At 43.2% G+C, this 18,253-nt stretch overlaps 1 protein-coding gene across 4 annotated transcripts in view; it reads left to right on the forward strand.

Moving 5' to 3' along the window:
- Window positions 1-18,253, forward strand: part of VPS13B (vacuolar protein sorting 13 homolog B) — an 883,845-nt gene that overhangs the window by 220,480 nt on the left and 645,112 nt on the right. The gene's annotated exons all lie outside the window — the stretch shown is intronic.

Genomic DNA, 18,253 nt, shown 5'->3' on the forward strand with positions numbered 1-18,253 from the left:
TTATTCAGATGTGCTGCACTAATGTATCCTTGTAGTAGGTTCCTATCAGTATGTTTGCCCCAAATGGACTGGGTGTTTTATAGTCGTTCTCAGTGTTGGTTGCATTTAATCAACTTCATAGTTAGTTTCCATTACTGAGCACAGGCTGCTTTTGGCAGCAGTTCAATGATAGACTATGCATTTAATGAGGTTTCCTTGTATTGTAAAGGAGGGGGGCTTTTATCCCCTTGCTGACTGGGGAGGGAAAAAGCTTCATCATATTTTAGGATACATGGTATATGTTATAAAAGTGTTATAAATACCTTTACACCTTTTACATGTTCCTCTTTCAGAATATTTTGTTTCTTATTTTTGTGAGGTATTTTGGTTTTAGCCTAGCAGTAATCAGCATCATTTTACATTGGCAAATTATTCATGAATTAGTTCATATGTAATCTATTTTTTGACCATCAGCTGTGACTTATGTTGCTCGTTTTCCAACCCATTCTGTATGCACTATGCTGAAGGTAAGGGGGAAACAGTTAACTGAATTTCCTGTTAGATTTCATTTGAGTGTGTATCTGATGAGTAATCCTGCATTCTCCTGAGTGTTTTGGAGAAGGATATTTATTGAATAGAATAGGGTAAAGCTTTGAGAAACAATTTTTAAGTTTTAAAATTTTTGATTACTTGTAAGCTTTAAACTTCCAATAATTACATACCTGTTAAACAGATAACATTTTTGATTAACCATATATTTGGTATGGTGAATTAGTAAGAAAAGTAGTGCAAATCCCAATGGATCCTGTAAGCACATATATTTTTGAAGGTGGCCATATTAGTGTCTTGTTATAAAAACTAAAAAGTTTGGCTGCTTGTATAGGGGGTTTAGTCCCCTAAATTAAAATTGTGGGGGTTTTAATTGCGACAATTAAAAACCCACCATGTCAATGTAGGGGCTTCTGTCACTGTTATGGGAAGGGGCCCAAACCTTCCCCGCCCCCCTGCAAAGCCTGCCTGCCTCTCCCACTGCTGCTGCCAGCAGACTAAGCAGCCCCTGAGCTGCAGGGGCTCTGCACCTTCCCTTCACAGTGGCAGCACTCCCTGGGGCCCCCTGGGTGGGCTGCTAGTGAGCAGGTGCTGCCCAGGGGACATAGCTGCCATGGAGGGAAGGTCTGGGGCCTGCTGACAGCTAACCCCCCCGGCAGATCTGCCTTTGGGAGATGTGGGCAGGCTTTGCAGAGGGTGGGGGTGGAATATAGAGTCAGGTCCCTCAGTGCCTTGTTTTCCTCAGTGGAGCCTGGCTTTGTGAGCTGCCACTAGGCAGTTCAGCCCTTGAGCTGCAGGAGGGCCCAATTCTTCCATCCATGGCTGCCTGGGCAGGGTAGTAGCTGCATGGGTGCTGCCCCAGCTTACAGGTAGCACCTGCCAGATCCAACTCTTCCCTGAGCCTGTGTGCTGGAAGCCCTCCAGGTGCTGCTCTCTGTGTGGGCTCAAGAGAAGAGTTGGATCTGCTGGGTGCTGCCTGTGAACTGGGGCAGCATCCACGCAGCTAGCACTCTGCCTGTGCAGCCCTAGGGGCATTGCTGCTCCAGAGGGAAGGACCAGGCCCACTTGCAGCTTAGGGGCTGCACAGCCCAGTGACAACTCATGCGGGCAGGATCCACTGGGGGAGGGGGAGCAGTGAGAGGCCTGATCCTTTTTCTTTTCCTGCAGGGCCTGCCTGCATCTCCCACAGTTGGGGGTGAGCTACCAGGGGGTCCTGAGCTGTGGGTGGTCCTGCACCTTCCTTCTATGGCAGTGGTGCCCCTCGTGGCAATTTTCTTTACTTGTACAAGCATTCTAAAATATTAAAATTTTAGCATTAATTTTATTTTAATATACCTATAAACAGAAACTGATTTTGAAAAGCTAAGTGTGTAAGTACATACAGCTTCTGAATGTACTTTTCCAATATCCAATATCTAGGCCTAAGTACATTGTTTTTTTATTTTTTTTATAATCCAGTCAGATGTAGCAGCACTTTCATCACTAACATTACTACATTTGCTCCTTGGATCTAAGAGATTTGTAGCAGTGCACAATACTTAGCAAAATTCTTCCAAATTTCACTTTCACTTGGCTTCTAGACTTGTGGAGTTGCACTTAGATTCTCAGAAACAGTTGACTTTATCTTGGCTGTTTAGTTGAGTAATGTCTGACAAAAGTGTTGTCTGATTCAAATACAGTGATTGCAGAAGCACTTGGCTATGGACTCTTCAATGTGTTCTGCTGATGCACTCACATGTGTCCATATCACCTACTTTACCATCTTCAACTATCTGTTTTCTGAAGAACTTCTTTTTGATAAAGTTGCAAGTGATCTTGGTCTACTTTCTTATCTTGTTTTAGTAGAAAGCTTTAGTGGAATTACTTTATTTTTGCAATGCTTTTCTTCCTGCTGTTTCTGAAGGACTGTAGTTATGATATGGGTAGTTTTCTGCTGCTCTTTATAGATCTTGTTCAGTGCGCCCAACTTTATGAAATCATTGAGAAAGTCATTTAGGCCACAGGGAGCGCACACTGTTGCAGTGAGGTATAGATATTTGTCTATTTATGAATGTCCTGTTCTTATTACTGGCAGTAGCAGTTAGAGCAAATGCACTCCAGTTGTCTTTATTGCTTCAAATTTTGCACTACTAATATACTCAATAGATTCTTTGTTCTCTTCTGTTTCAGTGCTCTTGTAAAGAGTGTATTGTTATTGTTGTTATGATTCCTTTCCCTTGTATATTTATCTCTACCTTTCTGTAAGTACTACCAGGCAAAGTATATCATTGTTTATTTTCTTGCAGTTTGCTTTACATTTTTACATTCTGACTGTAGAGGAGATTTGTTCAAAGAATACTGATTGGTAATTGATATGATGCTGTTAATGATTTTAATTCTACCCACTAATAATCTTTTGCACTGATGGGTGATAGAGTAGCAAAACTGCACATTGCTTTTGTGAGAGCTTAAGTGGGTTTTTTTATTTGTTGACATTCAGGTTTTATTTTCTCCATACATTTTGTGGGAATTCTGGACATGTTGAGATGCCTTCTTATTTTCCTGATGCTTGGAGAGCTTAACTTGAGCGTTACAGGCCATCATGTGGAAATATCAGAAAAGCAGAAGAGCTTCTGGATTAATAACATTTGTTTAAAAATACATCCTGTCCATATCAGCTACCTCATGTACTAGTACTTGAATTTATTTGTACTCATGAAGGATTTTTCATGTTGGCACAATATATTGTTTGGTTACCTTGGTAGCATTTGAAAATCTGTATTTCAGTTGGCAGCATTTGCAAAATATAGGTCCTTTTTTGTCTGAATGATTTGTGGTGTGGGACTGCTTCCATATGTTAGAACATGGACAGACCATATTTTGCTATGGAAAAGAAAATAATAATAAGAGTTTCTTTGTGTCAGGCATGGTTCTGTTTTCTTGTGGATCCTCCAGACTGAAGACTCAGAGGCAGAGTCCATTGCAGGCCCTGGTCTCTTGCTCTGTCACAGTGATTCTACTTAATCAATCAGGCAACAAACTGCTCCCTTGCAAGACAAAAGTTGTCAACCACTCTGTGTCTTAGGCTAGGGGCAGACATTACACATAAACTGGTTTAAGTGATCATAAACTGGTTTAAACCTCTAACAGAACAGATGTTCAGTGCACATAAACCAGTGTGAAAATGGCTGAAACCAGTTTGACATAAACGTGGTTGAATGTAGTATCAGACTTAACTGATTTGGCTCAAACCTGTGTATGCAATGTCTTTCCCAGACCCCTTGCAGGTTTAAGATAAACCAAACTCCTCTAGCATCCCGGCATGCTCTCTGGGCTAAGCAAGGCTCTCTGTTCCAGAGCAGGGCTGGCCCCTCACCTCTGTTCCCTGGCTGTAGTTTGGCAGAGACTTGCTGGCACAGAGCATCTGCCTGTCTTCTTCTCCCTGGTAAGCAGGGATTATTCCCCTCTCCCGTCTGCCTTATGCAGAAATCTCACCATTAGCTTGCAGACTACGTGCTGGCCACAGTCCATGGTGTGGGAGATGACAAAGGCAGACAGGTTTTTTGGAGCTAATCAACAGGTAGCTTAATGTCCTTTCTTGGAAGAGCTGTTTAAGAAGAGCTCTATTAGTTAACAGATAGAGGCTTTATTTTCTTAATGGGTTGATAAACACTGAATTAGGGGTGATAAACATTTCCTGCTGGGCTGCTTAGGGTGGGGGGTGGGAATAATCAGAGCATCCTGCCGGGCCTGGCCACACCTCCCTTCAGCTCGGTCCCCCCCAGCTTCTAGCCTGAGCTACTGCAGGCATATGCCTGCATGTGTGGAATGAAAAGGGAATGTCTGTCCACCTCCAAATTGGTTCAAGCTTTTCATGTTAGACTAACCTGCAAAGATTAAATCAATTCAGGCTCAGGCTTTTTGAATGTCTTTCCCTAGCCTTAAGGACAGTTGTACTTTGTTTCACTTGAATGCAAAACAAGGTAACACAGTACAGAAGCAGACCAGAAAGTCCATAGAGTAAGGAAAAAGGGGGATGAATGTGTTTGCATGTATGTGTACATAATGCAAATATATACACACAATAATACACTTAACTTCATTTGGGGAGTGATGATGGGTATGCCTGCCCATGCCTTAAGTGAAACCAGCCATGCTGCCAAGAAATAATCCTTGTCTGTTTATGCCTAATCTTGCAAATTTGTGCAGTGGATGTTTTGATGAGGCCTCAAGCATGCATGCCAGCATCTCACTGAGACATCTGCTCTGCAGATTTGTGAGGCCTGGCTCGAGTGGGTAACACTTATTCTCAGCAGCATGCCCTATCTCACTTAGGATGCAAGGCGGTCAGGAGGCTAATGACTACTGCTCTGCTCAGACAGTCTCCACACCAAAATCTGTTTACTGAAGTCATCAGAGACAGGTAGCAATGACCTGTGTTCGTTTCTGTTCACTATTACAATGATGTTGCCTTCTAAAGATATAACAGGTAGACTTATGTTATATAGGAATTCTAGTTGCCTAATACTGTAAGTTTTGAAATAAGGTAACTTTATTGAAATAATAATTTACTAGTTATTAGAAAGTATTTTGAAGGACTGAAGTCCAGCAGTTATAGTATCATTTTAAACATTGCTTTTGAATCTTTTACTGTTCATTCTGAAAGAAAATATTTCACATAAAAGCTTCTTTTCAATTTTTCTGCAAATTTTTGTAATGTTCCCTATACTGCTGGGGAGAGGGAAAAGAGGAAGAGTGGTTTTTTTTTTAAGACTTTTTCTTGGTTAAAGTTTGAGTTTTTTCAGACCCTTACATTTCTGCTTCCTTCAACATGTGCTTATGAGGCTGATTGAAGCCCTTGGAAATCAATACTTTATCTTTTTTTGTATACAATACAAACCATTTAAAAAAAAACCCACCAGCTGCTGAAAATTGGAGTATGCACTATAAATGAGTAAATATGGTAACAGCAGTTCCTACTGTTTAACCTTCTGGTGGGTAAATCAAAAGTAAAGCCTAAACATGATTCAGGAGCAGAGCAGTAAGCATGCTTGGATCCCTAGCTGCTGCTGTAGGTGTGCTGGGGGTTCTTCCTTCCCAGATGCAGCAATTTGCATTTCTGTATGTTGAACATCATCTGGTTCCATTCTGCCCAGCGTGCCAGCCTGTCTAGGTCTGCTTGTATCTGCAGCCTATCTGCTTGCAGACCTTTAAAAAACAAACAGACAAAAAAACCCACAAAACCCTGTGCTTTACTGGAAGAAGCAGTGGATTACTTTAACCTGGTTCTGTAGTGTCTGTATAGATTGAATGCTTCAGTGTGGCTTTTTGGCACTTTTATCTAAAGATTCAGTCAGCTATTAGATGAAAGTGCCAAAAAAGCCCCACTAAAGCACCCAATCTATACAGATGTCAGGCGAGCCAGGTCCAACTTAAGGTGCTGCCTTTTCTAGGCATGCTCTGTGCTTGATGTGGGAGTCTGTGGAATTTAAGTAAAGCACCATTTTAGGGTTTTTTAACATCTGCAAGCAGCCTAAGTTACTACAGGAAAGATCTTTTGTCTTTATTCTTTTTTTCAAAAGAGGTGTGTAACTTATTTCAGAGTGTGTTGTGTGAGAGAAAATATAGTATCAATTCCATAGTTATTTGTATTGTGAGCTTCCCATACTAAAATAAGACAGAGACAGATATCTCCCTTCTTAGTGTGCTGGCTTAATATTGAATTAATTTCTAAAAATGTCTGCTTCTCATTTTTAAGATGGTACTTTGTCAGATGTCTCATGTGTATTAAATAAAGTTTATGGAAATAAGGGTATATGATCAGAGTTTCACTGGCACTTTAGTGTGTACTGCTTGCATTAAAGACCACGTTATTCAACACTTCTGCTAATAGAGCAGTTAATGTGCCCCTTTAAGGGCAATGGCTAGTCTGTCTTAATGTATTTCTTTAAGGTATTTTTTTTTTTTTAATATAGAGGACTAGCTGGTTCCACTTCTTAAGTTGCATTTTTAGTTCCACTGTCAGTCCCTCACATTTTGCATCCAAATACATGATTGGTTTGGCATCTCTTTCTGAACTAGTGCTCAGTGAATTTTTTTTCAAAAAATTTCCAGATGTTAGGATCAGTACCATATTTGCTCAAATTGAAGATAACCCTGGTTTTAAGATGACCTCCAAACAGTAAGATTCCGTATATGGAAAATCTATGAATTTGTTATCATTTTCCAGGTATACAATCTAATTATTGGAGATTTGCATTGAATTTGTCCCCTTCCCACTAATACGGCAGGGAAAATAAATCTGGGGGGGGTCAGGTTAGCCCTCTGCTCCCCCGTAACTTTTTCCCCTGGCAGCCCCCTCTTCCTCCCCTTATTGTCAGACCCTGTTTTCCCTGAGCACATAGAAGTGAGGAGCAAATTTGAAAAGAATAACCTTGAAATTAAACATGGCTGTAGCAATTTGCATGTAGTACCTGTACACGTAGTTCATCCATTATTGATGCATGTTACCCTTTTTTTTGAAACTGCTGCAAGTTTTAGTTCAACTATTTCATAAATACAGTTTTGAGCAGCACTTTGGCACCTACGTACATGTAATACAAACTGTTTTTTGGAAAAAACATATTTCTAGATAGATATATACTACAACCAATTTATCTTTTTCTACACCACCTTGGCATATGGACAAAACCACGGGAGGTGGTCGATGGTCTCCACTCTGTTTTGGCAGGTTTCTCTGGGGCAGTTGGGTTAGCTCTCTGCCCCTCTCTGTGTCTCAGAGCCTGCATGGGAAGTGCCTAGTGGGCTACTTGCCAGTTCAAGTCCCTATGGTTTTTCCATAGGCCCTTCTAAAAGATAGTCTCACACTGCCTGGCAGCTATCGCTGGGGGAGGAGTTGGGGATGGATCCATGGTAGACTGGGGACCAATATACAGGAAAGCTCCATTGACAATGAAACCAAGCAAGCCACTCTTACGGGAGCTGAGAAAACAGCTCCCCTTCAATGTAACTGGTGGCCAGTGACCTCAGTAGAAGGACTTAGATGCCTCTACATCAATGCCAGAATCATGGGGAACAATCCACTGTGCACTATGATCTAGTAGGGATCACAGAGACCTGGTGAGACTCCTCTTATGACTGGAATGTCACCTGGACCAGAGAAAAGCAGCTGACATCATATACCTCAACTTCCAGAAAACCTTTGACTGGGTTTTCTACAACATACTCATCAGAAAACTGGAAGATATCAGGCTCGACTGCAGGACCATCAAGTGGGTGTGCAACTGGTTGCGGTGTAGGACACAGAGTCCAAATGAATGGATCAGTGTTGTCTTGGTGAGATGTGGGCAGCGGCATACCCCAGGGATTGGTATTTGGCCTATCAACGACCCGGAAGAGGGGGTGAAAAGCCCATTGGCCAAGTTCGTACACAACACCAACATATGGGTTTGTGTGGACACACCCACAGATAGGCTGCAGATACAAGCAGACCTAGACAGGCTGGCATGCTGGGCAGAACGGAACCAGATGAGGTTCAACATAGAGAAATGCAAATTGCTGCATCTGTGAAGGAAGAACCCCCAGCACACCTACAGGCTGGGCATCACTAACCTGACCAGCACTACAAATGAAAGGGACCTAGGGGTAACAGTAGACCCCAGCATGAATATGAGCTGGCAATGCAACACAGTAGCTGCTAGAGCCAATAAAACTCTGGCATGCATCAATCAATGCATCTTCAGTAAATCCAAAGAAGTGATTCTTCCACTTTACTCAACATTGGTGTGGCTGTAGCTGGAGTACTGCATCCAGTTCTGGGTGCTGCACTTCAACAAAGATATGCTAAAGCTTGAGAGGGTCCAGAGAAGGGCCACCCACATGATCAGGGACTTGCATGGCAAACTATTTGAGGAGAGGCTGAGGGATCTCAGACTCTACAACCTAAAGAAAAAAAGGCTGAGAGGGGACCCGATTGCAGTTTGCCACTATATCAGAGGTGTACATCAGGGGCTCAATGAGCAACTGTTCACCAGGGTGCCCAGAGGTGCTGCAATCATCTACCATAGAGGTCTTCAAGAGAAGACTGGACAGTCACCTGGGTAGGGTCATCTGACTCCAACTGTCTTTCCTGCTCATGCAGGGGGCTGGACCCAATGATCCTTTGGGGTCCTTCTATGATTCTGTGTACTTGGCCCAGAGGAACAGTAGGACGTCTGGCAGTCCTTTGCCTACAGACTATTTCGCTTTGTACAGCTTAGTCCTTGCCACTTTCTCCCATATAGAGTGCCAAAAGAAATCACACATGGCTCTTTGGATTCTGCAAATGGTTTGTGCTCATGAATGTGCTTTTGCTTTTATTCACTCTGAGCTTAGCCCCTGCTGCTGCTCTGTATCCCTGGGTGTATTGTAGTGCTCTTCACTGAACCCTTGTCCCTGCATATGATGTTAAGGTCATCCATGTAAGTGAGGACTTTTGTTTCTTCCCCATTACTCCCGGGGTTCTTCATGCTGCTGATCCTGGGGTCCTGCCTGAGCCCCTGTGCTTGTAGTTCCATTGCACAGATAAACAGGATTGGAGAGAGCAGGCAGCCCTTCCTGACACTGAATTCCACCATAGTTGGGTCTGTCAGAGACCCGTTTGCCAGTACTGTGCTTCTCACATTGTACAGTGCCTTTATCCAGACGAAAAAGGTTGCAGAGACTCCCATCTTTTTCAGTGTGTCCAGTGGGAAGCAATGGGATACTCAGTCATATTCTCCAAGTCAAGGTTCAGCATAGCAACATTCTGTTTCCTTTCCCATTGGTACTGTAGTACATCTCATAGCTGCATCAGGGCTTTGTGGATCATTGCCCTGGTGCTGCACACACCTAGTCCTTGGGGAACACTGCTTATATAACAGACTTAAAGCACTTGGCCAAGACTTTGGCCATTAGTTTGTAGTCACGGTTCTGGAGCATTATCAGACATCAGTTTCTCAGGTCTTGCCTCTCCCCCTTCTTGTAAAGAAGGTTTATGAGGCCCTGCTGCACCCCTGCTCCCAGGTGGCCCTTCAGCAGATGCTGTTTATAGACCTCCAGCTGGTCCAGGACCACCTAGTCCCAGAAAGCAACATAGAACTCCTTGGGCAAGCCGTCTGCCCCAGGAGTCTTATCATTCTGGAAGCTGCAGAGTATTGTGCTGATGTCCTCTAGCATCCATTCCTGTATGAGCTTTTGGCCCTTGTCCTCCCCAAGAACCAGCGTGACTATCTGCAAGCAGTCCTGATTGCCTCTGGGTCCTCTGGTCATGCCATGTAGAGATCCCAGTAGAATATTGCCATTGATGTCTCCAGCATCCCTTTGTTTGACTGACACTCCACCCTCACTCCATTTATCAGGCTGGTGATCCTTTCTTGGTTTCCTTTATCTTCCTAAATAAGCAGACCACTTTTCCCCTTCTTTCCACCCAGGTGGCCCAGACCAGGAAGATCTTCATGTTCCCTATACCAGGCCACATGCTTGTGCAGGCTCTGCAGCTTGTGGTTTAGGTGTTTGTGTTACCTTCTCTGGATCCAGGCTTGCCACCTTCTGGAAGAATTCTCGCATTGTCTCTTTCATGCTGGCCCCCACTCCTGTGTGGTTCCAGTATCCGGGTCAGAGGTTTTTCTATCCTGTGTAGTGCTGTCTGAATTCCTGCTGTATCTTCTTTTCATCGAAGAGTAGCTCAGAGGTTGAGAGAGATCTAGGAGCTCAGGGGCTGAGAGAGATCTAGGAGTCATAGTTGACTCCAAGATGAGCATGAGCCAGCAGTGTAACAAGGCCATCAACAAAGTAAATCACACCTTGTCGTGTATTAGCAGATGCGTGACCAACAGATCAAGGGAGGTGATGCTCCTCCTCTATGCAGCATTGGTCAGGCCGCAGTTGGAGTACTGTGTCCAGTTTTGGGCGCTGCACTTCAAGAGGGACATAAAGAATCTGGAGAGGGTTCAGAGGAGGACTATTCACATGATTAATGGTCTCCATGAAAGACCCTGTGAGGGGAGGTTGAGGGATCTGGATCTCTTCAGACTTCACAAGAGACGGCTGGGGGGCTACCTTGTAGCTGCCTATAAGTTTTTCAGGGGAGGACAACAGGGAATTGGTGATGCGCTATTTACCAGATCTCCCCAGGGAGTAACTAGGAATAATGGGTGCAAACTCATGGAGAGTAGATTTAGGTTAGACATTAGGAAGAAATGTTTTACAGTAACAGTGGCCAGAATTTGGAATGGGCTTGCAAGAGAGGTAGTACTAACTTGGAGGTCTTCAAGAGGAGGCTTGGTAATTACCTGGCTGGGGTCATCTGACCTCGGTCGTCTTTCCTGCCGGGGCGGTGGGTCAAACACAATGATCCTGTGTGGTCCCTTCCGACTCTGCAATCTGTGGATCTATGAAAAGGATCATGTTCAGTTTTCATACGGCCTACTTTGCCTATAGGGCTGCCCTCCCATTTCTGCTTTCACTGTCAGGAGGCAATGGTCAGAGAAGCCAACTGGTGTGGATTTGGCCTTTGCTACCATCCACATTTTGAGAGCAGGACAAAGTCTATGCATGGTTGGACTGCCTGAAGGGGTCTACCCGGGTGAACTTCCCCCCTGGTCTTTTGTCCTCTGCCTGCATCCACCAAGCTCTGTTCACAGATGAGCTGCTGCAACAGTCTGGAGTATCTGTCCGGTAGAATAATGTGGCCATTTGGCCTTAGCTTATTCTGTCACCCACCTTGATGATGCAATTTAGATTTCCTGTGATCATCACTGGCTGGCTGCTGGACATTGCTACTGTTATGTTTTTAATTAAGTCGTGTTTTGTTGTTCTGTTTAGTGGTGCATATGCATTCAAAAGATTGAAAATCCCTTCTTCTGTTTCTAGAGTAACCTGCCTGCGATGACTTCTTTGTGCTGCAGGGAGCACACTGTCTCCTCTCAGGGGTACTGCTACCCCTGCTACCCAGTTGTCATTGGTTCTTGACCAGAATGAGCTGCTGTGTCTCCACCTCCCCCAACAAACAAAACATAGCCTTCAGAACTGGGCAGGGCACATTCCTGAAGATAAAGGATGTCTGTCTGCAATTGCCCAAGGGTCATTTCAGTTGTGTCCCATTTCTCCTTCCTAAACAGACTGCTCACATTCACTGAAGCTATAAGGATCCTCATGAGTAAAAATGTACTGATGGCTTGGGTCTGTAGCCTTCTAATTTCCCTTGTTTTAGCTTTTAGACTCTTTCTGTTCTCCAGACCTGTCTGGTCTGTCAGTTTGTGGGGCCCTTTCCGGGACTGTGGCTCCCCCAGCTGTGTGGTCTGTGTCTGGGGGGACATTCTTCTCTGGTGGTGGGGGGGGTTACCCAGGGGTTCTTATTTTCCTCTTGGGTCTCTAGGATCTCCCCTTTTCCCGCCTGGGATTCTGTGTCAGAGACTCTACTTTCCTCCTCTTCTGGGGTTCTTTGCTAGTCCCCTCCTTCAGGGTTTTGGGTTTCCTTTTCTGTCCTTTCCAGTTCTTCAGCTAGTTCATATTTTCCGAGTTCCTCAACCATCTTTCTTAAAGCTATCACATTTTTTTGAGAGTGGATGTTCTTCTCCTTTTTGGAGAGAGTTTCCCCTTCTGCCTCCTCTTCTGGTTTTTTTCTGCCTCCCTCCTCTTTGTTCCTGTCACCTTGGTTGCAGTAGGGGATTAGGGGGTGGGGAGTCACTTTCTGGAGTCTTCCTCTTTCTCTACATTATAGGCTTCAGGGGCACCCTTTAAAGTTTTGCTCTTCTTTTCTACTGCCGTTCCATTGCATGCTCACGCTCCTTGGCTTTATGCCCCTTTTCCTTGCACAGAGCACAGACTTTGTGTGCATTGTGCAGTCAGGTTGCCCTCTTCCCCACGTATTCTACAGAACTTAGGTTGTCCCTGGTAGAAAATGAAATCCCAAGGAGATGGATGAGGGGGAGGTGCTGCACTTCTCTTGGATTCCCAGTTTTTAAGCACTGCCTTGGTTCTCTAGGCCAGTGATCTCCAAAGTGGGGCACGTGCACCCCAGGGGGTGCACAAGATGATCCATTGGGGTGCGGGAAGAAAATATTAGAACTTCTATTTATATTTATATGTATATAAATATACATATATCAGGGGGGTATGCTCAAAATTTTTTTTACTGATATGGGTGCATGATCAAAAAAGTTTGGAGACCACTGCTCTAGGCTCCAGTCTACAGTCCCAAGTCATTCAGGACCCTCTGCACTTTTCCCACTCTCTCACACTGCCTTTTTAGCCAAAAACTAAGTCCTCTTCCTTTAGGCCAGAATGCATTTTAATTGTCACCAGTCTCTCACTTCTTGGGCTTTCGATAGCAAATTTAAAAAACTTCATCTGGGAAGTCTCCTTGGCTGCCTGCAGTTGCACCCAGAACTCCAGCCTGCTCGTGGGATCTTTAAAGCAGAGCTGCCACTCCGCCTCTTTCAACGTTCAATGAGACAATGCAGATTGATAAAGTATACCTTTAACAGTTCCTGGAGGATCTTGGCCCCAAACTCTTTCCTTTCTATGGGCAGCTTCCCTGTGTTCTCCAAATATTCCTCCTTCACCCTGAGCTTCACTGGGAAGTATCGTGGAGGCATCTCCATATTGCTGGTATGCTCCCATCCAGGGATCCAGCAACACCAAGTTTCAGCACCAATGCTCCCCCTGCCGTGCTTCACACGAGCTGGGGGAATCCTTAAGTTCTTATCTGCAGTGGGATCAACCAATCATGGTATCTCCACTGCCAGGTGTGGCAGTCGGGGACTGCTTTCACACTTCTCTCCTAGCTGTTCTCTAGCCTTTTTGTCTAGGACAGGGATTGGCAACCCCCGGCATGCATGCCAATTAGTAGTACGTGGAGAAATTTTCCCCAGCATGCCAGAAGGTGTGGAGGGAAATTATTTAAAATGGGTTTTTTTTTGAAGTTGATGCTCTGGGCTCTCCCAAGCAGTCACAGGTCCTAGCGGTGTGGCAGGTACTGGGGCTGGAGTCCAGAGAACACAAGCAGGGACTCTTGTCTGTGTTCTGCAGACCCCACCCCCTGCCCCTAGTTGCACCCCCCAGCTTGGCCTGGCCCCCAGAGGGAGCTGCAAGGGGGTGGGTCCAGGGCTCAGGCAGGTGTTGTGCAAACCCACTGTTCAGGCTTCCTGTGGGTGGGTGAGTCTTGGGCTTGGGCAGATGGATGCCCCATCCCACCCTGGTGGGGGCAGCACAGGTGCCAGGGCTGGGGCTGGGCCATGCAAGTTGAAGCAGGTGCAGGGGGAGGTGCTTTGGGCAGGCCAGTCTGGTTTGGCCCTTAGGAAGGTGGGGACTGTGTAGAAAGCAGGGACTGCCCTGGGTCTCTGTGGGCTTGGGGTGGGGTGGGTGGGTAGGCAGGGGGTTCTGATGGCACCTGAGATGGGACCCAGCCTGGCCTGTACAGTTCTGCAGGGATGGGGCATAGTCACCCTGCCTGCAAGGGGACACTGCCTGGCCAGGGCAGGATGCTGGGCTCAGGGGCCTTGGACTTTGGGCTTGGCCTCCCTGTGCACAGAGGACAGCACAAATGGGGCGGAGCCACCCCCAGTGCAAGGGCCTCTTTGTGGGAGCTCCCAAGAATGGCTACCCAGGCCCCGGCCTTCTCACCTGCAGCTCCTCTCCAAGGGCTGGGGCTGGTGCAGGAGCTGTGCAGGCCTGCCTGTGGCACCTCCCCCGCAGTCACAGCTGGTAGTGGTAGAAGTTGTGGACAGCTAAGAACACAGCCTCTTCCTTTTTCCTTTTTTTTTCTCTCTTCTTTTTCCTTCTCTTTCTCTCCTTTTTCTTTCTCTCTTCTCTCCTTTTTTCTCTTCTCTTTTTCTTTTTTCTCTCTCCCTTTTTCCTTTCTCCCCTCTTCTCTCCTTTCTTTTTCTTTCTCTTTTTTTTCTTTATTTACATCTTTCTCTATCTTTTCACTCTCTTCTCTCCCTTTTTATATTTTATGTCTCTCTTTCTTTTCTTTCTTTCCCCCATCACAATTTGCTTAGCAAAAGAATAAACAAGCACAAGAACAAAGGTAGTATATGAAGTTTTATTTATTGTCACCAGGTTTAGAGTTTTTAGAAAACCTTGTATTTACCATAAAAAGAAAAATTTATGATTATTAACTATATTAATATGTAGTGCATCCTGCCATGTACCCTTTTTGAGGTATGCTAGCAGTCCTGCAACTTACAAGGTAGACGTATTTTTTGCAGCAGTCCAAAAAACATTGCCTACTTCTTGTCTAGGAGCAAGCAAGACTAGGTGTGCATCTGAACTTCAAGGCTTCTGGGCTTCCTAGAGCTTGCATGTAAGATGCCACTCAAAAAAAAAAAAAAAAAAAAGTTCCCATCAGCATATTTGTGCAATGTAGGCCATGTGTTTTATAATCATACTCACTGCTGGTGGCATTTAATCAGCTTCAGAGTTGGTTTCCATTGCTTTCCCAGTGCAGCTTTTGGCAGCAGTTTAATGATAGAAAATGTATTTAAGGAGGTTTCCTTGTAGGCGAGTATAAGACAAGGGGCTTTTTCCCCCCATGCCAGTTGTGGGGAAAAATTGTCTTGTATTTAAGTAATTTTTTTCCTTATCATTTGCAGCAAGGGGACACTCTGTTAAAAACGTTTCTCCTATATGGAATAATAGAGACTCTAGTACTTCCTGCCTTCTATCCTGTATGATGCTGAAGAAATGTAGCAAGGCAAGCCCCATGCATACATTTTTCTTCATTCCATTTATTCCGCTAGCTAGTAGCATTTTTGCAGGCCAGTTTATTGGGTAAGAATAGTGGGGAGTTATTGAGTTGTTTTCTCCACAATCTCACTACATAAGAATGACAACTGTTGGCCTGGTCCTGACTTTAATCATAATAATTGGTTAGATACAACAGTCATTAATAATTTTGCTTAATTACTGCATAATGTCCAAATATGACATTTAAATTAATTTAAACCATATGCAAAGTTTGAAAGGTTTATAACAAGCTATTTGTTAACTTAAGAGAAACAGTAAGACTGATTGGAAAAAAAATCTTTAAAGGCCCATCTAAGATTAATTGTAACCTGTAAACTTATTTTTAAATCTCTAGAAATATTAATTCTTCTTGCAGAGATTTACTAATTTAAGTCTAGGGAAGATGTACTTTATTAATATATAACAGAAGTTTAATATCTGTTTTCAGGACATTATTTAACTTGACCTTAATTATGGATTTATGACTAAAAGCTAAATAATTTAAGACATTCTGGAAGTAGTGGGTTGAAGTAAAGCTACCTGGTTTGTCCTTCAGCACTTCAAAAGATAAATGTGAAGAGTTTTTATTTTAATAAATATTTTAGTAGAGTGTTTGGTTGAATGAATTATACCTGAAAGATTTGTTTAACTTTTCAAAACCTGCATGTCTAAAACAATTGCCAAAAGATTTTACTTTAAAACTCTATAGTAAGGAGTACATTGAATCCACATTGTATAGACACATAATGAAAGGAAACTGCACATCAGTGCACATCTTGCATCCAAGAAATAATATAAATATCTGCTTTTCCAACATTTTTCTCCTGATTTTTTTGTTTTTAATACAGAATGTATATGAAATGCTTGCTTTTTTGTGTGTGGAAGCAAAAATAAAATGCAATTTATTGAGTTATTTGGGCTTAAAATAGTATCCTAAAGTAAAAAAAAAACAGTGGTAGTCACTTACTGATTTAATTACTATTGGTAGATGTGAGAGAGAGTTTACTACAAAAAAAAAAAATTTTAAAGATTAAGCAGTTGTGTAAGTTCCAAATGAGTAATACAGGACACATTTCAATAACATAAGAAATGATTTAATTTCATTAACTGTGGTCTAATATGTTGTGCATCCCACTCTTGGTAAACCACAGCAGCATTCACTGGCTTTTGCTTCAAAGCACTACTGTTTTTCATCCGTTTTCAATGGCCAAATGTGTCATAAGAGTATTAACTGAAGTCTGGAAAACAGTTTTCATGGATTTTGTTTTAATGATAAATCTTACATATAGAGTGCACTCACTGATATAATCAAGTGAATGGAATTTCCAAAATCTTGACTTCATGTCTTTTAAGTATGAAGCAATAATGCTTTTATGAAATAGCTTTTAAATGGCATTTGTTTAAGTAAAGAGCAGATGGATTAAAAGGGTCTGTTTCTAACTACAATCAGCAGTGATCATTGTATCATATTACAATCACCTTATAAAGTGTTGGGTTTTTTTTTTAAAGGAGGAAAAAGTGAGGTTTTTGTGGTGGAAACAAACATTAGTATACATGATGCCCATGGGCTCTGGAGCTGTTGAGCTTGATAGTGTTGCTTCAGCTGTTTTGGCAAACAATGCAGTTTTTAATCTGAGAAGTCCTCTGTTAATTACATTTTTATCAGGTTTTCTTTTCAATTTTCCATATATCAATTAGGCTTGGGATGACTATAGAGAAACTTAATATTCATTTTTTTTCTTTTTTTGTGTTATATTTTGACATTTGTCTGCCTGTTAGTTGATAAGAATAAAGGGTAAAACCATGGGCCCTATTCCAGTTCTTTTCTCTCTACCAAATTTAAGAAGGTAGTAACTGCATTTTCAGTTTAATCATCTGTAATTGCTCTGCTGCTCCTCTATATAGTGTAAGACAGAGTATTGCTTTGGGTTTCCCTGCACATTTTTGTGTCACCTGTCTTTCAGATTATAAACTCTTTGATCAGAGAGAACATTTTCTACTGTTTCTTGTACGGAGTTAAGCATACTTAATTTGTGCTTTGAAGCACAAAAGTTGCCTCCAAGATTTAAACTATTTATTTGGGCAACCACTTTCTCTTGCCTTCTTTCCAAATTTGTATAAACTCTCTCCTGCTTCTTTTACCAATTCTCTTTATATCAGTGGGTGAATTGGACTGCAGTCTATTTTAGCTGTGTTTCGGGGATAGCATCTAGGTTTCCAGTATTAGTTATCAAGTTGTATGTTGGTGCCTACATTTTTTGAATTAGGTTTATGAAAAATTATCAAAGTGTTGATTTAAGATATAATGCTTCAGCCTCAACATTAACTAGCCAGTACACTGAAAACATAATGTGATTTCCACTTGAGTGATATTATTACATAAATCCTAGTTCAGAAGTATAATCTGTCAAACAAACCTTAAAACTTTTATTGATTTAGTTATCAAATAGATACAGACTTTTTCTCTCTCAAAAATCCTCCTCATGCTTTTGGTACTCTTGGGCTAAGTACAGGCACTCAAGAAGCCCAAGCCTGAATTGATTCAATCTTTGCAGGTTTGTCTAACCTGCATAGACTTAACTGAGAATCAAGTGAATAGATGTTCACTTTTCATTCCGGAAATGCAGTGATTCAGGCTAGAAGCTGGGCAGTGCTAGAGTGAGCCCTCTTTCCTTCAGGAGTGGCCTGAAGGCTGGAGGGAAGCTAAGCTGGAAGTGGGGAGGGTGGGACACATGACAAGGCCCTGGTAGGCTGCTGAGTATAATTGGGGAGGGGTTAAAACCCCCAGCCTGGCCTGCGTGGTCCCCAGCAGGGGTATACTTGGAGGGGGAAGGGGGAAGCAGCTCTTGCCATGCTTGTCCCTGAACAGCAGGATGTGGTCAGATGCCTGCCCCAGGTGGCAGCATGAGGTGAAGGTGGGGAATTAAACCCCCCTCCTTCCACTCTCCCACTGGGATGGGACCCTAGCTGGGGTCTGCCTGGCTTCCCCACCCACCCT

The sequence above is a fragment of the Crocodylus siamensis genome, chromosome 3 (genome assembly GCF_052110815.1).
Source record: "Crocodylus siamensis isolate JL-2025a chromosome 3, ASM5211081v1, whole genome shotgun sequence".
Taxonomy (NCBI): Eukaryota; Metazoa; Chordata; order Crocodylia; family Crocodylidae; genus Crocodylus; species Crocodylus siamensis.